This window comes from Trichosurus vulpecula, chromosome 6, assembly GCF_011100635.1.
Source record: "Trichosurus vulpecula isolate mTriVul1 chromosome 6, mTriVul1.pri, whole genome shotgun sequence".
NCBI lineage: Eukaryota > Metazoa > Chordata > Mammalia > Diprotodontia > Phalangeridae > Trichosurus > Trichosurus vulpecula.
Window position 1 is genome coordinate 56388281 of NC_050578.1, and position 26266 is coordinate 56414546.

Consider the following 26266-nt stretch of genomic DNA (forward strand, 5'->3'; position numbering starts at 1 on the left):
TTGAATGAATTCATGAGCATATTATGATACACCCCCAAAATGCTGTAAAAAAATTATAAATAATTTAACCATAATTTATGAATTGAATTTTTTATAAAATATGTTCCTGGCTCTACTTCAGAGATCTTCTGCAGGAAAAAACCTGCCTCTTGTGGTGCTGACTATGGCTTGAGTAAGTTTTGTTAGTCTGGAATCTTGGCTATCTGCCCTAGCCTGAGCAGACATCTGCCTGGAGCTGGACATCCATGATACTGGAAAGAAGACAGAGGGGAGACCAAATGGTGGGGGTGGGGTTTTTTGAGAGCTCATATTGGTCAGGTAATACAGCTTCACTAGTGTGTAGCGTGAGGGAGGGGAGCTGTCAGTTCCACATAGAAGTCAGTTAATGTTTTGTTTTGTTATACTCTGCTTTGTTTTAACTTTCTTTTGGATCCCAAGTGTCCTAGATCATAGAAACAGCTAAAGTTTCTTTATATTTGGCCCATAATTTCTGTTTTGGAGAAGTGGAAGGGATCAATGACAATGTCTAGCCCTGCATCCTTTACATCATGTCACCTGGAAGTCTAGTGATGTGCTTTTGATTATATTCAGGGATTGATATTAAACAATGACAATAACCTTAGACTTTGTTGCTACAAAAAAGATAAACTAGAGTACAGTAACTATTCATATATAAATACCTGCTTTCCCAGCTACATGTAATTTATGAGAATAATCTACACATGTATCAAAGGCATTTCTGATGCATGTTTAGAAGGTAATAATCAGGCTTTTGTAAGACCTGTTTTGAAGTAAACTACAACTTTATTTTTACACAATGTAGAGAAATTAGTGTCCTATTGAAAGATAAAACAATAGAGATAACCTTGTTCAGCAACTCTCTCTTAACTATAACTATTTTTTGGCCACCATCATAGAGGAGATCCAGCATTCGTGCTTGATCAAAACGGAAGAGGCAAGCCCTTTCTATTGTAAGGTCCTCGATTTTTTCTCTTCATAGGTACCATTTCCTCACCTTTGCTTTCTGAATCCTTTGCTCCATTCAAGGATCAATGAACATTTTTTCCTAGTTCCCCTAAATGTTAATAGTTACCCTCTCAAATTACTTTATGTTTTCTTTGTATGTATGTTGTGTTTGTTCACATGCACATAATGTTGCCCTGATGTAGAATGCCTTTGAGGGAAGGAGCTGTTTTCACGTTTGTCTATATATTCAAGGTACCTTCCACAATTTTCTGGCACAGAGTAGATATTCACTGAATATTTATTGTATTAAATTTTATATATTCTTCATTTTCTTTTTATTCTTATAAATAATTTTATTATTTTATTCTGAACTTAAGAAACAAAATAAGTATTGCCATGACATAGTAGAATAGAAAAAAAGATGATTTTACATGAAACTGCAAATCTCTTATACACGCTCTTTATTCCTTTAAATTGTATAATAAAATTGTCATGTAACTTTCTTTTTTTCCCTTTTTTATCCATTTTCTATATATGTATATAAAACACATGTATAGAATGGTGATTTTATATATGTGTGTATACATACATACACATACATACATACACACACAAATACACATACACACACATACGCATATATATATGTGTATATATATATCTATATATATATATTTATATATAAAATCACCATTCTATACCTACTTCTATTTATCGGTTCTTTTTCTGGATACAGATAGCACCTTCCTTCATATGTCCTTTGTAGTTAATTCGAGTATTTATAGTAGTCAAAATGACTTAGTCACTCAAAGTTGTTTTTAAAACAGTATTGTTACCATACACAACATTTTCTTGGTTCTGCTCATTTTGCTCTCCAACAATCCTCTCCCCCTGTAGTAACGTCCTTTACCAAATGCTAAAACAACAACAAAAATTAAATATGAGGTAAAACCACTAACCCAAACTGTCTCATATTTAAAATGTAACATTCCATGTTTATTTTTACCAGATCTTCACAGTGAGGAGGGAACAACATTCACCTGGAGTCTCTGTTTCCCACTATGTTTGACCTCTATTATGTTATCTTTTAGTCTTCATTTACATTTTTGTTGTCATTGTGTGTCTTGTTCTCTTCTGTGTCTGCTTGTTTTCTTATGCATTACTTCATGCAAGTATATGCCTATGTTTCTCTGAATTCCCAATATTCATTGTTCCTTATCATTGTTGTTGTCGGGTTGTAGCCATGTCCCACTCTTCATGACCCTATTTGGGGTTTCTTTGGTAAAGATACTGAAGTGCTTCATAATTTCCTTCTCTGACTCATTTTACAGATGAGGAAATGGAGGCAAACAGGGTTAACTGACTTGACCAGGGTCACATAGCTCATAAGTGATATGATAAGGCCACATTTGAACTTAGATCTCCATGAGTCCAGGCCTAGCATTCTATCCACCATACCACTTAGCTACCCTATCATTCCTTATTATCACAGTAATTTTCCATTTCATTTATATTCCTGTATTGGCAATCAAAATGTGCTCTTAGCACTTAATTCAACCAAGTGCCCTTGAAGAGTTTGGCCTTTTTTTCCTTGATTAAATTAGGAGTCCTTGATGACCTCCTTGCCTCAAGGGAAAGCCTAGTTTACATGGGTTTGAGTGACATGTTTGTGACATCAGAAGCTTTTAGACCATGTGGGTTTAAGTCGCATTTTTGCGACAATTTTAGGTCACGTGGGTAAGTCGCATGTGTGACTCACCCTTGACCCTGAAAAAGATATAAAACCAGAGGTTGGCTTTCTTTTTTTGGAGCTCTGACCCACAGCAGGAGTGTTGTGTGACTCTGGGCTGGCCCTTGTCGAGCTCCTGGCTGAACTCAGATGTTGGTAACTATGAATTGTATTTGATCTGTCTGTTGATGTTTGTAATTTGTTTGTATTTGCTCTGAAGTTCAGGGTACTGGCTTTTCCCCCTGAACTAAGTGAATGATATTTGTATGTTGGATTAAAGTAAGATTGTTAACCCCTTAACGTTGCTTTCCTTAGTAAAGCTGATCAAAAGAACTTGGGCTTGCAGCATTCTGTGAGCTGGTTGTTGTTGGTTTTTCACCCCCACAGCAGCTGCTAGCCAGATTGTTGAAACAATACCACAGTTTCTTAGATATCCCCAACTGATGGATGCATACGATATCTCCAGCTTTTTGGTATCATAAATTTTCTCATATAAATGTTTTAGTATCTATGGGACTTCCAAAGTTTCTGTCATTGACTTCCTTAGGATATATGCCTATTAGTAATATTGGTAGGTTAAGTTCACCTAACCCACACACTATGCCTTATATCAAGGTAGTACTTATATCAGGTACCTTACCAGACACTAGGTATTCAAAACAAAACAAAACAAAACTGAAACCCTATTTTATTAACTCATACCACCTCCCACCCCTACCACCTGAGAGACTGTGTGTATGTGACAGAGGGGCCAGAGAGTTGGAATCATACTCTGAAAGAACTGAATTGAAGTCTCAATTGTGGCCCACAGTAGCCATGTGACAACAGGTAAGTTGCTTAATTCTTAGTGCCCCAAGAAAATCTCAAAAATTTTAGATGACACAGCAAGGTCCTATCTGCCTCAGTGGAAGGATTTTCTTTACTAAAAACTCCATGTTTAAATGCAATCACAGGTCATGTGTAAAACAATAATGATGTAACCTCAGATAAATAAAAAAATAATAATTTCGTATTTATACCAGTTAGTAAAAACTAAGAAATGCACTTTATTTTCTATAAGCCAGTACTCTTTGTGGTTTAGAAATATTAAATAACTGAAACTTACGTAATCTTTCTTATAATTGACTTCCTTCCTTCCTTCCTGTCTTTAAAATAGAATTAGTTGGAATTTAAAATTGGACAGCTGTGTCTATAACTGTAAACACTTGGTATCTATTTTAGAATTAGAATTCAGACATTCTGCAGTCCAAGTGAAAAAAAAAAGTTGGTTATCATTTACTAAACACCTACTATGGGCCAGATACTTTGCTAAGCACTAGGGATATAAATAAAGGCAAAAAAAATAGTTCTTGCTATCCAGAAGCTCACAGTCTAATGGGGATTGGGGTGCAGGTGGACAACCTAAAAACAACTATGTACAACCAAGATATATACAGGATAGATTGTGAATAGTCTCAGAGGGAAGGTTTAAGATTAAAGGAGACTAGGAAAGGCTTCTTGAAAAAAACGGGACTTTATCTGAGATTTGAAGCAAACCAGCAAAGCTAGGAGACAGAGATGAGAAAGGAGAGAATTGCAGGTAAAAGGGGCAATCAGACAAAATATTCACTGTCAGAGATGGACTGTTGTGTGCAGGGTGCGGCAAGGAGGACAATGTCACTGAATTGCAGAGAATGCAGAGAGAAGTAAAGTGTAAAACTGAAAATGTAGGAGGGATCCAGGTATGAAAAGCTTTAAAAGTTGAACGAAATATTTTATATTTGATCCTGCAGGTATTAGGAAATCAATGGAGCTTCCTAAATAGGGGTTGATATGGTCAGACCTGAATTTTACAAAGATGAAGATGACAGCTAAATGAAGGATGGATTAGGGTGAGAAGAGAGAAGGGGAGTACAAACAATAGGATATTACAATAATCTAGGTGTGAGGTCCTGAGGGTGTAAACCAGTATAGTTGAAATGTCAGAAGAGAGAAGATAAATGTGCTAGATGTTATAAACAATGGGACTTGACAACTTACAGGAAATGTAGGATGAGAGATTGAAGAATGGAGTATGACACCTAGATTTTGAGCTTCAGTGACTGGGAGGATAGTGGCACTCTTAACAATAGTAGAAAAGTTAAGAAGAGTGAAACGGTGGGGGGCGGGGCATTCAGTTTTTAACATGTTGAGTTTAAAATGTCTATGGGATAATCAATTCAAGATGTTTAAAAGGCTGTTCAAGATTTGAAACTAGAGTTGGGGAAAGAAGTTAAGACTAGACTAGTAGACCTGAAAGTTATCTGCATGAATATGATGTTTGAAACTATTAGGGCTTATGAGACCAACAGTCAGGACAGAAATTTGACTGACCTTCTTGGTTGGTGGTTGTGCCTTGTATGAAGAGCCAGCAAGGGAAGAAGAGAAGGAGCAGTCAGTTAGGTAGGAGGACAACAAGGAACGAGTTACATCATGAAAAACTAGAAGAGAATATTAAGAAGGGAATGATCAACTGTGTCAAAAACTGCAGAAATTAAGAAGGATGAAGACTGAGAAAAGGTTATTAGATTTGGCAGTTAAGGGATCATTAATAGCTTTGGGAAAGAAAGAATCTTGTTTGAATAATAAGGTAAGAAGCCAAATTGCACAAAATTAAGAAGAGAGTGAGAGGAAAAGAAGTAGAAACAGCCATTGTAGATGGCCTTCTCAAGGCATTTAACCACAAAGGGGGAACAATTTTGGATGATAGCTAAAACGGAAGGATGGATCAAATGAGTTTTTTTTTTGATTGGGAGAGAAATGTATGTGTTTATAGGCAGTATAGGGAAGAAACTACTATTCAAGGAGCAATTTAATATTAATTAGTGAGAGAGTAGGGGACATGATAGAGGAAGCAATCTGCTGAAGAAGATGGGATGAAATGGGGGATCATGTAGAGTGGTTGGCCTTGGCAAACAAGTCACCTCTTTATGTGAAGCTCTGGTGAAGGAGGAGATAGTGGTAGAAGGTCAGTGATGTTAAGATGAGAAACAGAAAATAAAAGGTAGCTTTCAGTGAATAACAAGTTTTCCGTGAAATATGAGGCCAGCTTGTCAACTTTGAGAGTCAGTGATGGGAAGCCATGGGTGGTTTAAAGAGGGTTAAAAAGATTTGGAAAAGCCCCTTTTTGCTTCTGTAAATAACAACCGAGGAGAACAAGTGACCACAACTCTCCAGAGCATTCTGTTTTCTGTAAGCAGGGTAAATAATGCATGGCATTTCCCTTCTTACAACTGCCAACTAAACTTAATCCTTATCAAATTGTTATTTTTTTCAACAGAATAATGATTAAATTATTATGGGATTAAAATCGTAGTTACAAAAATTATAGATGGAAACTATTTTTGTCTACATGCTCTCATTTGATGCTATAACTTACATGCCTTGATTATGCATAATGTACTATATTTACACATAATACCTATGGTGATTTTTAAAGGATAATAATCATTTAAACATAACATCCTATACTTCAACTATGCTAGAGAACAAGAGAAGAGATTCAGTACTTCAGTGCCATTATCAAATGTCAACAAACTATCTTAAATTTTATCCATTAAAATATATCATTATATTGTTGCTTTTTGTTTTAATAAAATGTTTTTTGCTCTTCTTGTAATTTTGGTAATGTACCACGCAGAAAGAAATGTTTGATGAAAACCAGTGTATCTGTTTAGCACACAGTCCAGCTAGCAAGAGGATTGTTCAGAGAATTTGATTAGCTTTGCTACAAAGGGTGTAGCTGAAGCCCCATTAGATTTGGCCCAGAAAGCCTGTTTGTTTGCAGGAGCTGAGTAAATGACATTAATTGATCTTTACAGCTTCCTTACTGAAAGGGACTGGTGTCAGAATGGCAACAGACTTTTCTCCTATATGTCTATATTCTGCAAGTTCACCCAGGTCCTCAGGTCACCAGGAGAAAAAAGGCAGCTAAATGAAGTAAAGTACAGTTTTTTCTTGTTTAGCTAGAAGGCACTTGAACAATTATATTCATTAGAAGACTTCTTTTACTAAGGTGTTTGAGTTGGAACTGTGATGTGTATTTGCCCTCTCCCTAGCAAACTGTACTTTCTTTCAAAGGCTCACTGTGTTTGCCAGGGAGGTAATTTATTTAAAACTTATATAGCAGTGTCACTGTGGGATATATATGAGGTATATTTTACACTGATACACACTACCTCTTCTCTATGGTCAATGATATGTCTATCAGATCATGTCTATCTGATTTGATGAGGAAACTTATTGTGTAGGACTGGGTGATTGAGCAGGGGGTTGAAGAAATGGTAGGATTTCTGTAGGGGAACCTAGGGAAAAGAATTATTGACAGAGGAAATAACAGAAACAAAAGGCACAAAGTGAAGTATGATTCGTAGTAGAGGTTGAAGGAACTCTTGTTCTTCTGGACTGGAGCACTTCCCTTGCAGTTAGACATGCCTTGGTAAACAACATATACTTTTGCTCTGTTGACACAGGAAGTTATCCCTTGTCCCTAGTTATTTGGTGTTGTTTCAGAGTAAATTTGGCAAATGAAAGTCAGAAGGAATGGACTCACTGCCATCTTTCCAAACTCCTTTTGCTCTCATCCAGTCCATCCTATCACTGGAAATCTAAGAGAAAGAAGGCACTGGAAAAGAGTCCCAAAAGAGGAAGTGTTGAGGGAGAAAAGAAACCCAGGGATGTAGGAATCCCAAACCAAAGTTCCCAGGGCAAGGTTGCCTGGAAAGAATTCATGATCTCAAGCATTCTTTAAGTCTAGTTGGCAAAGATTTATTATGCTTTACAGTTGGCAAGAGTTCTTAGGGAACTTGCAACCTTTCCGGGGTACAGGGGAAGTTGTTATAAAGGTTTAGGGGGGAAACATGTCAATCAGGTGTTTTGGGGTTAAGATTAGGGAGTGGTTAAGAGGTGGTCAGTTCTTAAAGGAACATGCAATTTTTGTACCTACTGCACAGATATCTTACCCAGAGTTCACTGGGAAATAGCCCAAGTGGGGATTATTAGGGGCTGTGGCTTTTACTGTGAAATGTCACTGTTAACTATTGGTCAGGGCTAACAAGCAGTCTCTATGTAGCTTCTCATCTAATTCTTGTTAAACAAAATACTATGTCTAGGATATATATTAGAAAGGTCAGTAAGCAGCAAATATGGTCATGACTCAGTGTACAGTCAATTATTCACATCTGGAAATCAATCTATAGATAGGCACAGCTGCTTAACTGAGGAAGGAGCAGAGATAATCTGGGGCACACTGCCCTTTATCTAGAGAGAAACTGCTAGGGCCAGAATGTGTTTTAGAACTGGGGTGCAGGCACAGGCACCTAAGCAGAGACTGTTAGAATTAGGGTCCAAGCACAAGCACCCAAGTACCACATCATTCCCCCTTAAATAGATGGGACACCAAATCATTTGGGGTAAGGGACAAGGGTCTCAGCTTCTGGAACTGCTTCATGCTGAGAGAGGACATAGAGCTGTCCCTGCCTCCCAGGGGCCCTCATTCAAAGAGTTGGGCCTGTAGCCAGTGTCCGGAACTTGGTCAATGCCAGGTCCGGGGGTGATGAGACAGAGGGGGCCTTGGACAGAGGTTGGTATCCAGCTTGAGCTGTCATCTGCAAGTGGAGTGCACTGAGTCTGGAAGAGACAAATCTGATAAGGAGATTAAACAAACAAGGACCAAAAAAAAGAGTAGGAGGAAAATGACCAGAAGTGGGGTGAGTATAGGCTAGTAGAAATTTGATTGAACTATCAACTTTCAAATCAGGCTACATAATTTTTCCTTTCTTAATTCATTATTCAGACCATTTCGCTTTCCTTTATATTTCTACCATAGACAAGATAGCTCATAAGTTATTACTCTTCACTAACATAACTGTACTGCCTTAAACAAAAGAGGTTCCTGACTTGAACCTTACAACTGGATAGACATACACTGTTGTTTCACAAGCTTATTTATCTTTTCTGAAAAGAGATACTTCAGAAATTGAATCTTTTACATATAAGTTCAAATATTAATTTGAACTTGGGCCATGAAATGACTACAAATTCAGATCAAAACAGCAAGAACTATCCTGCTTTACAACTTATTACATTAATTTAGCAGTTAATTATCTTGCAAATGAAAGTTTGGTAGGCCTTCTAAAATCACAAAACTTTTTTTAACATTTCTTCTAAAAGTGTTTCCCCTTTTAAAACAGTTTTAAGATTCATCCTGATGTTAAGAAATAATCACTAATCTTTTCTGAAGAAAATTAGTTGAAAACTTTTAAAATGCTAGTTTTCTTTTTCACCTTGAGGCAAAAAAGTAAACCTTTAAAATTGAGATTCATTATAACTAAGTTGATGTAAAATTTCCTTAAGTAACATAAATTCCCAAAGTATTGTAAGAAACAAAATTTCTAGTTACTGCAGAATTCCTAGATATAACAAAGTTTCTTAGTCAAAAAGGTGTTTTAATGGAATCTCACATTGGTAGCAGTAAGAGACTGATCACAGGAAAAATACTGCTGCTTTTAGAATCCTTTTAAACAATGGGAGCATCTTAAGGTGAGTCTTAAGCAGTTTGCATAAATTTCTGTACATGTTCTAGTTCTAGATAAAAATAATATTAGATTGCCCAGTAAGATAACACAAAAGAGTTTGTATCTTTTACTGACTACTTGCTATGATCATAGAAATTTGCTATAGAAGGAAAAAAAAACAGGGATATGTGACATACCAAATATGACAGGATAAAACATCCTTGGTTTTGTTTAAAATCAGATATAGTTACAGTTATTCAATCATGCAGTATCTGTTCTATGGCTAAACTCAGGAATAGTCAGGTGGGAAACATCCTTTCCAAAGGAACACAAGGGGGAAACTGTGTCAGGAGGAACCCATTCTAGATTGAGGCTAATATTGTCCCCAAATATAGACCTACACCTTTTAACAGTACAGGATAACATTCCCTCTGAGTAGCTTGTGGCATTTCTCTCAGATACTGATTTAATGCAGACAACTATACCCAAATTCAAACTCAAAACAAAATTAGTTATGGTCCCAAGTGCCTTTTGCCTTGAACAGCAAGTTTCACCAATCACAGCTTAGAGCCAGATACAGTTGCTTTTACTCTTGTGGAGTTGCAGTAAGCAATAAAGATTTACCAAGACTCACATTAAACAGCTTTCCTTCTCAAATTTAAACTTGTCCTGGTGTAAAAGCCAATCATTAGAATCCTTTCTATCTATTGTACATAAACTTGCAACTTCTCAGCAAGCTGAATTCATTGTTTAGGACCTACATAACTCAAACAAGTTCTTTTCCCAGGTGTGATGACCTTGCCTGTACAGATGGCTTCCAGGGGCCTTGGCAATTTGCAAAATAAGGAGAATTAACATGGACCTGAGGAAGGGGTTAATACTGGTATGCCTGCCTGCTTACCTCCAGGCATACAGGAGGACTGTTCTGAATGGGCAGAACCAACCTGATAAGGCTTTACACAATTCCCTTCTTTCCACATACAGTAATCAATTAATAATTTTAAGTTTTAGCATAAATACAGTAACCACAAATGACTTGGTTAACAATCTTACAAGTTTTATAAGTGATAGCCAAATTGTTTTTAGCTGTAACTTCCCTTTAACTACAGGCAAAAGTAGAAATACCTGGTTTTCTAAATGACAGTTATAAAACATAAGACAGGTTTAGCAAGGCTGATAAAGTAACATAACTGGTTTTACACAATTTTTTCCATCTTTTAGTTTCAGCAAAATTCAGATTAAAAATTGCTTTGTCTAACACCATTTCTGGCTCACAATGGTCACTCAAGTTTTACAATATAGAAGAATTTTACTACAATTTAGAAATACAATTATAACACAAGCAGAAACCTTCAGATTACATTAATTGCATTTCCAAATCATTACATATATTGGGCTTACCAAGTGTAGAGGCTTTTCTTCTCTCCCCACAGTTGCAGAGTCTAGTTGTAGACTCAGGGGTGAGAGATTTGGGAAAGGGGAGAGAGAGGGACTAAGGACTGGGGAGTGCTGGGAGGCTGTAGAGTCCAGCACCTGAATTAAAGGTCTGAGGAGTCACTGAGGAGGGTCCCTGAGGAACCTTGGCTTCCTAATAGGGGTTGCTCCACTTTGGGGAACTTGGAGCAAAAGCTTCAGGTTCCAGTGGTGAGGAGCAAGGACCTGGGGGCTTGAGAGGAGAGATTCCTCTGGTTGTCTAGAGGTGTGGGCTTCAGGATGCCCAGGGGTCCAGGGCTGCTGCCAGTGGGGTCCCCAATGTAGCAGAAGGTGGAGCCATTTTCCTCAAGTCTACTTATACAACAAAACTGGTTCTCTTACTGAGAATCCATTTCTTCTTAACTCAGTCTCCAAACACTTCTGAGACAGTCCCTTGCTAAAAGAGATTAATCAGGAGCTCCCTGCAAGACTCGTGTTCCTGACCAAGGAGTCAGAAAAAACATGCAGGTCCATGGGAGGTGCCACAGACCAGCAAATTAGGCAGAGTTTCCCTCAGTAACCTTTCCTTTGTTTAGAACGTGTTCATGAAAAGGCAAACAGTTAAGGTTTTTTGCAAGTGTGTGTGTGTGTGTGTGTGTGTGTGTGTGTGTGTGTGTATGTGTGTGTTGGGGAAGATGAGGAGTAAAATGTGGGAAAGTAAGTCTGGTCCAGCTGAAAGAGGACCTCAAATGCAAAGACAAAGTGGTTGGACTCTTTTTAGACTAGTAAGTTCCATGGAGTGTGTCTGATCAAAGGATTGACACCATTCAAGTGTGCCTGGCAGTGACGAATAAGCTGAATTGGAGAGGGAGAATCAAGAGGCAGAGAGATGAGGTAGGAAGCTCTTCTTATAGTCTAAGTATGCAGTGGCTAGCTGCTGAATAGGAGTTTTGACAGGATAAATAGAAAGGAAGAACTATAGATATTTAGTAAATAAATTTTGGGATGGGAAGGAAAAAGCAGAGTGAATAGTCACCAAAGTTTTGAACCTTGATAACTGGGAAGTTGACAGAGAGAAGGAAATCATGACAAGTCAGCTTGGGGTGAAATATGATGAATTCTGATTTTGACATGTTAAATTTGGACTGTTCGTGGAAGAGCCAGGTAGAAGTCTGGAGGAGACTATCAGAAATATGGAATTTGATCTTAGGAAAGACGGGCTAAGCATATAGCTTCAGACATAAATTTTGGAATTATCCATATAAAAGTAACATTGATAGCAAGAGAAGAGAATTGGGGACTAACTCTTGAGGAATCATTATATGGAGGGTGGAACAAAAAGGTGAGCCATTAAGGGAGACAAAGAGGGAGTAATTAGAGAGATAGAGAATGCTTGCCATAGCACAGTGCAATGGAATTCAAAGAAATTTAAAAAATTAATTCAAATTAAAAATTTAAAGACAGGGAAAATGCTTAATAGAATCATATACTGAAGAAAAACCAAGGTGACTGTGGACTGGAGTTTTTAATTCACATTTCTTTGAAAACTATTTTAAAAAGTTTAGGTTAGTGCCAGCAGCTGTTATACTTTAAGGACGTAAGTCATGAATGGTGAGAAAATGAAAGCAGAAGTATTTTTTCAAGAAATTCAGTGATGAAAACAAAGAAAAGACTAGAAGGGTTTTATTTACTTTTTAGTGTGATGCTCAGACTGGAAGTCTTTGTTTTTATTTTGGCTAGGCATACCCAAATTCTTTGGGTAAAATGTAGCATAGTGTAGAGGATAGAAGGGTGATCAGAAAGAACTGATCTCAAGTCCCAAACTCAACAGTACTTGCTCAGTACTTCCCTCCCCTCCCCTCCCATTCCCTTGGGTCATGGACAAGTCATTTAACATCACAGTGCCTCCAAGAAAATCTCAGTGTTTTCAGTTACCTATGGGTTGCTGATCTACATTGGAAAATGGAGGTTTGCTCCTTGGAAGCCTGTTTGCATTTGCCTTGAAGTTCAGAGGGCTGATCTTTTCCCCCTGAACTAAGTGAATGACATATGTATGTTTGATTAAAGTGAATTGTTAACCCCTTAACATTACTTTTCTTAGTAAAGCTGATCAAAAGAACCTGTGCTGCAAGCTCTTGTTGCTGGTCTTTTTGGGTGTTACACCTCACAACAGCTGCTAGCAAAATTGTTATTACAAAATTGCTACAAACAGCAATAAAACAAACAGACAAAAATGTAATAATAGATGTTCCCATTTCCTAATTGAAATAAGTCAAATTAAAATGTTAAAATTAAACACTTGTTTTAACTCAACTTTTTATTTAATAAAATGTAGTTACCAGTTATATGGAAATAAATAGGATAAACATGAAATATATATAATTTCACATGTGCATGGAATTCTCTCAAAAATTTTTCTTGTATTAATTTATAAAATATGACAAATGCAGAAATTATACATGCTATAAAATGTTATAGAAATGTGAAAATCACTAAATATTTTAAAAAATCCACACAGCTGTATTTCAACAAATCAGAGCATATGAAGAAAACAGATTTTTAGTTACAATATCAATTACCAGAACAGATGAAATTAATTTTCCCATGTTGTAATAGATTTATTTGATCATAGAAACTGCTAGTTTTGATCTATAATCATTTAGCAACTGCTTTTTTGGCTGCCAATTTTTTAATCATTTTCTTTATTAATGGTAAGATCAATACCCTTTTTTTCAAGGCAAAGAAATCCAAGGCTTATTATTATTGCCCAAAACAAAAACTTTTGAAAGCCTTTTGGTAAAGCTACTGGTAATAATATCCTTTACACACATGACCTCAAAAGAGCCAGGATGTTTTTCTTTGTTCAACTGAAATTGGCACTGATAGTTACCACATCATCATGGTGCCAGTATCAACCTTGATGAAGTCAATGATCCTGCCAATTTTATAAATCAACCTGAATGACATGACTCCCTTTGGTCAGAGGGTCTGGATAGCACATATATCATGGGTCACCAAAGGAGTGATGGCCTTTTGTGGCCCCAGAGCAAATGTAGATTTTGCTTATTCAGTTGTAATATGATGAACATCAAAAAAACCTAATAGTTGGCTTCTGAACCTGGCTTTGACATTTACTGGTTGTGTGACCATAGAAAAGTTACTTAATTATCCATATCCTAAGGTTGCCAGTCTATAAAATGAAGATAGTAATACTCTCACTGGTACCAACCTGGAAAATGGTGAGTAAAACACTTTCAGCATTCTTATTCTCTCCACAGAATTATGATTGAAATGATAAAAATCAGTCATGCCCCCAAAACAAACAAACCAGGGAGAGGATATTACATAATGCAAATATTTGTCTCATATAACTACTTAAACTCAAAGGGAAAGAACTCAAGATCTGGTGTCAATAGATATTAGGCACATAACCTCCAGAGGGCCATGGTTATTCTCTTCTTTAAATGGGTTAAATGGGGATAGAGATACCTGTATTATTTTTATCATAGGACTAGAGTGGGGATCAAATGAGATAAAGCACATAAAGTACTTTGCAGACTTGATCTATATAGATATTATAAACCAAGAAGCTATTTTGTGCTTTTATCAACAATCCTGAGTATTCTTATTTTCTCCACACAATTTTATAGTTTTCTATTGTAAAATTGCCATATTTGCATAATTAAAGTTATAAAATCACTGGTCAAGTATTCAACTTAATTCTTTTTTCTGTATCATTGCTGGGAAATATGAATTCACTTAGTCTATTTACATTTTATATTTAAATGGTTATTAAATGTATTTTTTCTTAAGTGCATACAAGCCTTGTTTCAGAAGTAAATTCTGAAGATATTCTTATAATAGGGCATTTGGGAAAAAGCGAGTTGCCAGATGCAATCTTAGAGCCTAAAGATGTTCTTTATATGTACGCGCGAGGGATATATTTGAGAGAGGAAGCAGAACAATGAGGCAGCCTAAAAAAAGAAGACCTAAACTGCATACGAACCTATATGGGCCTGGATGCTCCCCATCCCAAATCCTACTCTTGCATGTAACTTGGATTCCCAGCATTTGGCTGCCTATCTCTACCTCTCAGGCCTCTAAAGATAACCATGTGGGGTCAAAGGTGATTCTCTAAAGCTAATTTCTCTAGTTCCCACTTGCTTGCTTCTCAATATTTTCAATTGAGAAACAACTTAGTGATTCTCAAAACAACTTTTATAAAAGGATATTTAAAAACAAGGTTACATAATTAAAATACTTTTTATAAAATATTCCCCAAAAGTTTATGATATACTCTCTCACACAAGTATTTACAGAATCCAGAGGAAAGTAGAAATGAACTTAGATACTCTAGGGAGCAGAGGAGTAACTCACAGCTCTTGGTTGATAGAAGTCCTTTTCTCTCATTCAAAAGGTGTTCAAGAATTTCTTCTCAAGCATAATGCCTCTGCATCCATCTATCGTTGGCTCACAATGATACAAACACTGCTTTCAGCTGATACTGGGACATTGCTAGGACACTGATGTTCCCATTGGAGCCTATGCTATTCCCCAGGGTATGATGCTGGAACACAAATGGGAAGTTCAACATTCGGAGTGATTGGGATATATTCTTAACAGAGCTAAAATGGGATAGGGTAGTTTCTACCCCAATGTTACATAATCATGAGTTTTTAAGATTCAAAAAAAGAAGTTCATATTTTATGATTGCAATATGTGAGGTCAAAAATTATCCAATCTGTAAGGAAAACAAAACTAAACACTGAGGCAGAGCTCTAAGCTAATAGCGCATTTTAAAAGGTCCATGACCACCTCTAACGAAATGAACCTTAGATCTTCCTCCTAATCTGAGATGTCCCCTTCCTCCACAGTCTTAGTTTTATAGTACTTGATTACCAAACAATACAAATTATGTAAACTAAAAATGTAAAGTCTCATTGTTTGATAGATCTTGACCTTGACCTTCTGGGTGAATCTACATAAAATACAGAGTTCCATTGGTTGACAAATAAGCCAATGAGCAAACTTTGATAGACCTACTTTGGTCTTTCAGGAGCTCCTACTGGCCCTTGAGCAGACCCATGGGCTGGGCTGATAAAAAGATGTCAAAACATCTGCATGGGTTGATGGACCAGTAGAAAGGCAGACCACAGGCCTGCACACAGGGTCACTTATTAGACTTATCCTCTCCAAGCTAGATATTCACGTTCAATAAAAGTGGTGGCCCAGAGGCAAGATGACTACCTAAAGACTTAATGTTGACAGATTAGAGCACTTCTCCAAGTGGGAATAGTTTGTTGCTAACTTGGAGGTAAACCTGAGCCAACATACGGTTAGCAATAGTGGAACAGAAAAGGAGGGGATAGCTTTCAGAGATTTAATATACAGCACTGCATTTACTAATCTGGGCCATAACACTCACAAACACTGAGATTGATGTGATGAACATAATGGTGAAATTTAGAAGCTGCTAAATGAAAAACTAGAACTCTACAAGGTCTATCAGCAGGACAGTTCATCTGTCTCTAAGAAGTCAACATTTTACTCCATCAAAAGTAAAGTACAAATGAAACTTCAGTAAGGAGGCAGATGAAATTCAGTTTAATACTTATAGTAACAAGCCAAAGCACTTTTATGATGCCCTGCTGGGTATTTATGTTTCAAAGACCTATGGTGTTTCTCAACTACTCAGTGATAAATAATGGACCCACATTGATTAGTTAAAAGGACATGATCCTGTAGGGATGGGCTGAATCCTTCCACAGAATTCTCAACAGACCATCATCAGTCAATGCTGAAGACATTGACCTGTATACCTCAGGCTGAAGTCAATCCATCTGTAGGTGGACTTCCAACAGAAGAAGTTTTGAAGTGCCATATGGCTCCTCTCGTGTGGCAAAGTGCCTGGTGCTGATTCTATTCCAGGTAAGATTTACAAGGCAGGGAATCCAATGCTTATATATAAACTGACTGAAATCTTCTGGTTTATACAGCAAGAGGAGATTATCCCCCAGGAGGCTGAGGATGCCTCCATCATCCATCTCTATAAAGGTAAAGGAAATAGATTGTCCTGTGACAATCACAAGGTGGTCTATCTCTTAGTCATTCCTGGCAGGTGACCATCTACCTGAGAGCCAAGAAAGAGCTGAGGAACGATTGATATGGTGTTTACTGACCAACAACTCCAGGAGAAATAGCAGGAACAGAACAGAGGTCTGTACACAATGTTTGTTGATCAAGGTCTTTGATTCTGTCAGTCTTGAGGGCTTCTGGAAAATTAAATTTGCTTGCCTGGAGTTCACCAGTATTGTGAATCAATTTCATGATGGCATGCCCAGGTTCTGCATAATGGATGATGCTCTTGTGCTTTCCCCATCACCAATAGTGTAAAGCAGGGCTGTGTGATTTCTCCCATGCTTTTTAGCATGTTGTTTTCAGCAATTTTTTCAGACACCTTCAACAAGGATGAAAACAGCATCAAGGTCAGCTGCTCCACTTATGGTAAATTATTTAACCTGAGAATGGAACAAGGCAAGACTAAAGCGGAGGGAGAGTTGGGGCATGACTTTTTGTTTGCAGATTATTGTGCACTCAGTGAATCCTCTGAGGCTGAGATGCAACAAAGTATGGATCAATTCTCTGCTGCTTATGCTAATTTTGGATAAACGATTAATTTCAAGAAAACACATATTCTCTACCAGCTAGCACAGCACCATCCATACGTGGAACTAGTGATTATACCAAATGGAGAAATATTGAATGCTGTGGAAAATACACTTACATTGGTCGTATACTTTGCAGAGATGTACACAGAGATGATGACATTGATACACACATTGCCAGGGCTAGTTCGGTGTTTGGGAGGCTCTTGAGAGTGTGGGAGAGAAGAGGTGTTAGATTTCCTACCAAACCGAAGGTCTACACAGCCATTGTGTTGACCTCATTGTTGTATGCTTGTGAAGCCTGGTCAGTATAACAGTGCCATGCTAGGACACAAAATTGCTTCCATTTTAATTGTCTTAGGAAGATTCTGAGATCACCTGGAAAGATGAAGTACTGGACACTGAGGTCCTTTCTTGAGCTAAACTTCAAAGCATTCAAAGTAGTGCAGAGAGCACAACCTTGATGGGCTGGTCACATTGTCCAAAGGCCAAACATATGTTTGGCCAAATGTTTATTTTATGGAGTACTCACACAAGGCAAGGTTTACACAGAGGTCAAAAGAAGGGATACAAGGACACTTTCAAGGTCTCTGAAGAACTTTGGAATCAATTGTGTGACATGGGAAACCCTGGCAAGGACTACTCAGCATGGTGTGCTCACATCAAATAAAGTGCTGTGTACTATGAGTGAAGCAGAATTGCAGTACCTCAAAAGAAATGTGGGATGCACAAATTTAGAGACATCTCAATTATATGTATATGTATATATATATGTGTGTGTTTGTGTGTGTGTGTACATATATGTACATGCATATACACAGATATATCTACGTATATGTGTATGTATCCATACACATATACATACACATATATGTATATATGTATATGTATACACATAGTGTTAAGTGATGGCACTGAAAAACTTAATTTGATCTTGGACTCCATTAAAAGACACATTGTTTTCAAAAATAATGACATAATAGTCCCACTGTATTCTCCCTCATCAACTCTTATCTGCTGTGTTGTCTTCAGCTCTGGGAGTGTATCCTGACAAAAACAATCAAAGAGGTTCAATTGAGGATTTGTACGAGGCTTGCGTGAATTTAGAGAATTGGTACCTAAACTGGATGGGAAAACCATGTGGGTTCCCCAAACCAAAAAGTGAGGAAGGAGGGGTAGGAATGACCATGTTGTTTTCCTCCAGCAAATAATTTGTCCATCAGAGACTAAGAAAGTCGAAGCTAGGCATCTTCTCTTCCTTGAAGATGCTGTGGTTCTAACACCATAGAGTTCTCCCATGTAGCCAAAGCATGTGGAAGAAGGGGAGATGGGAATGGCGAAAAGCATCTAATCTTTAAACTTATTCTTGAGATAACTACCTAGGCACAGAGATGAGACATGGAGTGGGAGAAGTATAGGGTCACTTCCCAAAATACTGGATTTGAAAATCAACCCTCTTAGAGCCTTAGCAATCACCCTTCTTGACAAGGCTCTTACCAGACCAGGACCTCCCCTGTCTCACCCTACCTAAGTGATGTTCAACCTGGGGATTTAGTGGGTTCCCTCTGATTGGATTTGTTTAAATAAAATCTGGGTATGTTTTGCATATACTGTAGAAGGGATTCTTTTTCAGGCATTGGTTGGAATTGTACCCTTTGTGCCTACATAGTACAAGTACAATTGTTAGTGATTATTGACTAATTGGGTGCCTAGCTACTGTCCAAATCTAAAATTCTATGACTTGGTAAATAAAATAACTAGGTAGCACTATGGAGGCCGTGAGTATATAGTATCCAGATACCTATGAATTTAGGTATAACGGTGTTTTCAGATAGATATTTAGAATAATGTATACAACCATAGAAGGTCATAAGAGTCATGTTGTTTTATTACCACCTTCCTGTCTCATCACTAACAATTCTTAAACCTTAACAGTATGTGACTTCATGGAAAATAAATTGTAGTAAATAAACTCCCTTTAATTCCTAATCTTAGTTTTGGCTATCCAGCAAGGATGAGAAAATATAATTTAAGGTTAAGCTTTTTTCAGATTTTCTAGCAAAAATGGTTTCTGTTCATGTTTTAATTGCCATTTGATGAATTGTTTTTTGAAGCAAACTGCTTAATTCATTCTTCAAAATAGTATATACATACGTATATATAAATATAATAACCACTTAATAAATATGATTGTTTTTTACAAGTACATGAGTCCATATAAATAGAATGCAATATATATACATGTATATGAATATATACACATTATATATATATATATGTATATATTTATAGAGAATGTGATGGAATAAAATTATAATATTTATTAGAAAATCAACCATTATTTTTTTCACTAAATGCACTATTTTAACAGTAAGTTGAAGATCTTTTCATTTAGCAAATTATTCTGTTGATATTATCAAAATAAGAATGTTCTACTTATCCTTTCCAGTTCATTAAATGCAATCTGTAATGAATCTCATGCAAAGCAATTTGTTATGGTGGAAGCTCTTGGTGCTGTCCTGCTCTACGTAATAGGTCAGACTCCACAGTGTCAAGGAAAATCAATGCTAATAGAAAACTTAAGTAATATTAATTGAGTATGATTCTGTTCCAAATGTTCTGTTTGAATAAGAGTTCGGTGTAGGGATTAATGTTTTTTCTTCACTAAAAGTGAAACTATGCTTTATTACCTTGTCCTCACTTTCTCCTTTATCAATCAACTGATGTCAAAATGTTAATAAATAAGAATGATAAATGGAAGTTCGAGACAAAAAATAAAAAAAAAGACATTTGAGGTCACTCACTCTACTTTATGCTAAGTCAGGCTAAGCCTGAAGGAATCTTTTTCATTTCTGCAGCCGCCTGTTGATTGAGATTCGTTAAAAAAGGTCTCTCTTACTGTCCTGGAAACAATAATGCATTTTACTGACTTGAACCAATGTGGCAGCTGTGACTGGGTTTGCTGAAATCCTGTTTATTCACTGTTAGTTTGTAATCGAGCAACTAAAGTTGTGGAGCTGACTCTGTAGGTCTTAGTTCAGCTTGTTAGATACTTGTTCATGTCACAAAATCATTGTATTTATAAGTCATTGCAATTGGCAAGTGTCTGATTAAGGAAGGGGCAAACAGACATGCTGTATATTAGCATGGGGCTCCAATCTCAGATTCTTCGGAAATAATGCTCTTTTCTTTGCAAGCTATTTTTATAATATGGTAAGGAATATGGTTAACATTTTGGTTCTCTCCTTCATACTTGCCCATCCATAAATATTATGCCTGGAAGCTGGCATTTCCATGTATAAACATTTACTATGCTGGAGGCTGGGAGGAGGAAGGGTAATAAACAAGTTCAATTGTGTCATTTTTTCTGCTGCAACAGGAAAGGTGTGTGATCACATGTCACGATTACAATATGGTAAAGTGGAGAGAGCACTGACCCTCACTAGACTCAGCAGAGTCTTTTTGCTGATGTGACCTTTGGCAAGTGACTTATGCTCCCTAGACTGTTCCCTTATGGGTAAAATGAAGAAGTTGGCCTACATGGGCTCTGATTTTCTTTGCTGTTCTAGATCTATGTCACATGATTCTTTGTGTTTATATATAATCAAAATTAACTTCTATGAGAACCCATCTTCACTCCTTTGTTATCACTGTTTGTCAACAGTGCTTGCAGAATTCATCATTTCTAAATTCTCTGCCTTTAAAACCATTGCCTGAATTTGGGGCTGAGCTTTTTTTTTTCATCCAAATATGAAATACTTTCACAGAATCAGTGAAGCGGGAGTATAGCTTAAAGACCATCTAGTCAAACAGAGAAGGAGGAGCTAACAGAAGCCAGACACAGGAAATGCCTCATTTATGGGCAGAAAGGCAGTTAATGTCCATTGTTTTTGCAATATGGTAGTGGAAGCGATAATAGAAAAAAGGAAACATCCATACTACCATGGCTGGAAGCACCACAGAAGCTGCTACTGTTTCCTGTTTGGGTGTTCTTCTGATGTACCTCCAGCCCACACAACTACTCTCCTTACAGTTTTTTTTTTAAATGATTTCCCAATCCATATGACTTCTATCGGTCTCCCTTTCCCCCTTCCCACTGATCATGCTTTATCATGTTCCAACCATGGATTTCTCTCACTATCCACTGCCCTCAGTGTTATTTACATGATACTGAAGAAACCTGGTGGGGTGGGGGTGGAGATCATGAAACCAGGAAAATAGGACTCACTATAAATTTATGTGTCACAATGTAAACTGGGCCCTCACAGCCACAAAGGCCCTCCCTAGTGGATTCACTTTCTTGCTCATCGGAGCAGTTTTTTTAAGTGTTAAAGTCAGCTAGGTGGCACAGTGGATAGCAGCTAGGGCTAGAGTCAGGAAATCCTGTGTTCAAATCCAGCCTCAGGTGCTTACAAGCTGTATAAACCTGAGCACGTCACTTAGCCCCTATTTGCCTCAGTTTTCTCAATTATAAAATGATTATAAAATGGAGATGATAGCAGCACCTATCTTTGGTTGTTGAGAGGATCCTATGAAAGTAAGTCAAGGAAGTGCTTAGCAGAATGCCTGGCAAACAGTAGGTACTATATAAATGCTTATTCCCTTTCCCTTCCCTCTCTTCCTCCTTTATTAACAAGCTATCTTTTGTATTTAAGAAAAAAGAAAGAAATAGAAAAAAGGAAAACCAACCAAGATAGCAAACATTCCTGACAGATTTTGTAATATTTCACACTCATATGCTCCCAGTTCTGTAATGCATATTTTCTTAGCTTATCCTTGAGACTAAGCTTAGCTATTATAATTGTGTGATATTCAGGCTTTCTTATTTTTTAAATTCTTCCTTCCCTCAGTCCTTCCTTCCTTTTTTACTTCTATTTTCTGTTCTTTCCTTTACATCAATGTAGGCATTGTATATATTGTTTTCAGGGTTCTATCTATTTTGGCATGAGTTCAAGTAAAATCTTTCCACACATCTTTGAATTCATATTCTTTTTTTCCTATAGCATAATAAGAATCCATTATAGTCATGTGCTACAATGTATTTAGCTATTGACCTATATATGTAGAGTGAGGGCTGTTCACACATATAGCACAGAAATTTCATTATGTGACTTAAAGGAAGAACAGAAATCTCTGTCTTCCTCTTTTCCTACCTTTCTCCAAATAAGACTGTAATTCCTGCCTGGAGGGAAAACAGAGTTGGCATCAGAGGCTCCAAGTCCTCAGATCTTCTCTCCTCAGAGAGATGGAGTACCAAGCTAGAATTATATCTTTATGCTTCTTTAAATATTATTTTTCTAGAGCATGTGATTTTCAGGTTCAAGCTAACTTCTGATTGCTCTTTCATTTTGGGGAAAAGAAGGACCCCAACAAAATTGACTTCTTTCCCACAGAAATCTACTTCCACAATGAGTACAAAGATGTCAAATATGAAAGAAACCCATGTAGATAAATAGCAGCAATCCAGAAATCAGAGAAGATAGACAAAAGTAAATATATACCAGACAATGCAGAGTAAAGAAGCTCTCCCAACGGCAGTGAGATAACTCAGCTCAACTGAGGGAGAGAGGGAGTCCTAGATCCAACCCAGGAATTACCTTGAAGTCTCTAAGGTAGGGTGTAGAGGATAGGGACATGATGGAGACTTCCTCTCATGTCCACTTCTTCCCAGAGTCTTAATTTCCCTTTAGAACCCTTAGGTGGGTTTGGCAATCTTGTGTCTCCTCTCTTGAAGCTGCATGCCAGAAGCGCACAAAATCTGAAGAGACTCGGAAACTTGAAGAAGAAAGAGAGCTCTCCTCTCTCCCACTCTTGTCCACTCCCCTCAAGCAGGTGATCTCCACTAATACGGAGAGAGTCCCAGGCTTTGGGAGTGGAGCTACGTATGGATGTCCACTTTGATTTGAGTTGTCACCACAACAAAGTTCTATTTGAACGTTTGTCCATGTGAGACTTTTAGGAACATTTTCCTTAAAAGGATTTTCTGAAGAATAGCTTCACTAAGGTGGCAAATCTATGTTGGGAAATTGTAGTAGACAGGGCCACTGAACATGTAGAAATCTTGTATTTTATGATCCATAGTGTAAAGTTGCAGAGCCACCAATAAAATGTTCCTCAGCTGCAAATCAAATAGATGTGCATGTATTCATTGTGGATAACTATAATACTGCCCTTTCAGATACACTTTCACAAATAGATATGACCATCATTGGTGACATCTCCAAAAACAGATCATAGGCAATATTTTACCTCTGAGGAAAGAAAAATCAGTTTGGAATATGTTCGACCTGCGCCAATGGCCAGCATTTCTCATCATTTTCTACTATACACCATCAAAGTTCCATAGCTGAGCTCACTTACGATATCACTATTTCTTTCTCTGAGTACAGACTAGAGATAGCTCCTTCAATATTCTTTATAGTACTGAATGATTGAGCTGTTCTTTTCTATGCTTGGCATAGTTGGCAAGAACAGTAAACTCTGTTCTCACTTGTTCAAACTCACTGCATGAAAACTAGTAAAGTACTTCTTTCCCTGTGATGACCTAATATAAGTTAAGTAGCACAGAGAACTTGCTGAGCTTTGTAACAAAATATCAAATACCTATAAATTGAAGGCTAATAAATTCGGTCTGTGGTGCCTTTGATTCATCTATAATCTAAAGTTACTGAAATATTCTATACTTGTGGAATTTTCCATTAGATTGTTGTTTGAAGCCCAATTAATTTACAATTCATTAAGTGTTCTGACCTTTGTTATGTTGTTATTAACTGGAATTTAGGGAAGAAAAGATTAAACAAAAAATGAAGACTATAGAATTGTCATCACATTTCTCATCTAAAATGCCTTTTGAAATACTCTGTACATGTTTTCTGGTTAATTTCCATCATCTTATAAAAATTTATTTCTTCTTGCTTTGTTCTATTTATTCTTGTTTTGTATGAATTGGAAAATTTAGGTTATATTTTAGAGTTAATTTTAATTTCGAGGTACACCTATTTGAGGCTTATATACAAGTTATATAAAATGTGGCTTTAAGATCACATCTCTAGGGTCTCTTAGCACCTGATTGGAGTCAACATTCCCATCTCCTTCAACTATAACAACTACCAGGAAAGTTTGAAAACATATTGATTCCTTTATTATATAAAGTTTGGGCCTTCTGTTGGAATTCCTTTTAAGGTCCTATTATCTTTTTTTAAGATTTTTTTTAAAATTTAAATTTATTTATTTAACATATTTAGTTTTCAGCATTGACTTTCACAAGAGTTTGAATTACAAATTTTCTCCCCATTTCTACCCTCCCCCCCACTCCAAGATGATGTATATTCTGGTTGCCCTGTTCCCCATTCAGCCCTCCCTTCTGTCACCCCACTCCCCTCCCACCCCCTTTTTCCTTCCTTTCTTGTAGGGCAAGATAAATTTCTACGCCCCATTTCCTGTGTATCTTATTTTCTAGTTGCATGCAAAAACTTTTTTTTTTTGTTTTTGAACATCTGTTTTTAAAACTTTGAGTTCCAAATTCTCTCCCCTCTTCCCTTCCCACCCACCCTCCCTAAGAAGTCAAGCAATTCAACATAGGCCACATGTGTATCATTATGTGTAACCCTTCCACAATACTCATGTTGGGAAAGACTAACTATATTTTGCTCCTTCCCAACCCATCCCCCTTTATTGAATTTTCTCCCTTGACCCTGTCCCCTTTCGAAAGTGTTTGTTGTAATCTATATCTCTAGTTTGCAGGTCGTTTTCCTTAATTCTATGTGGTAAGCAAGTTCAGGTTGTTAGACAAGCCTGATTTCTCAGTCAAATTCTTAGATAAGACACCATTTAGTGCACCCCTTACTTCCTCAAATGTGTATGCTTTTACAGTGATGTTGCCATAGTTTAAACAAAGAAAGAACAACACAAAGATACATGTGGTGTGTGTTCACACATGCTATGGTTAAAAAAAAAGAATTTATTATCTACTAGGCCCTATGCTAGAATTTGAGGATGTGAAAACAAAAGTGAAACAGCCATTGTCCTCAAGAGGATTATATTCTGTTGTGATGAGTTGACATCTATCATTGTTGCTAGGAACTATTTATATTATATTAGCTTCTAGGTTACCTACAGTATCTGATTCACAATTTTTCTTTCCAAGCTGTCCTATACCCTGATTTGTAGAAACTTTAGAATGCATATGCACATCTCTTCAAACATTTTAGCCTACCCTATTCATCCAACTACTCATCTCCCATGATCAATAGCTTTATTCTACATCAGCTGTTCCTCAGTATGGCATAGATCTCAAAATCACCCATAACTCCTCCATGAACTTGAACCCTGAGATTATCCCCTTTGATAATAATTTCCTGCATTTCTATGTATTCCTCTGCTGAGATCCTTCTATACTCCTTCTTCATCCTTAGACAGTCTACAAACAGACTGACCAACTTAACTATAAAACATCCTCCACCTTTGACTTCCTTACCTCCTCATCCTACCCTCATTCACATTCAGCAAACCCTAAACCCTATTTTACTTTGCACATACCTGTTCTTTGTTTATATTCTTGAATGCCATTCAAGAAAATGACACACTCATGACAAAGTTCAGTATAGATTTATAGTGTCTAATTTCAACTAGGTTCTCATTGCTGCATGGCAAAACCTTATTTTTCCCCTTGATTGTTTCTCTATCCATTTTCCCTCAGGTATTCCAAATCTTGTCTTCTTTCCTCATCTCCAACTTTCCCTCTACTCTCCTACTACCGCCTACTTTACTGAGAAAATGGAGGTAATCTGCTACAGTCTCCCGCTTCTTCTCTTCTCTTTCCCTCAAAGCTCTGTGAATCTTCCACATTCTTTTACCTTTTATTCTTATTTTTGAGCATGGGAAACTAATTTCTTGGCCTTGTATGCTATACTCTTTATCTCTTCCCTCAGTACTATCCACTTTTGCCTCCCCTAATATCT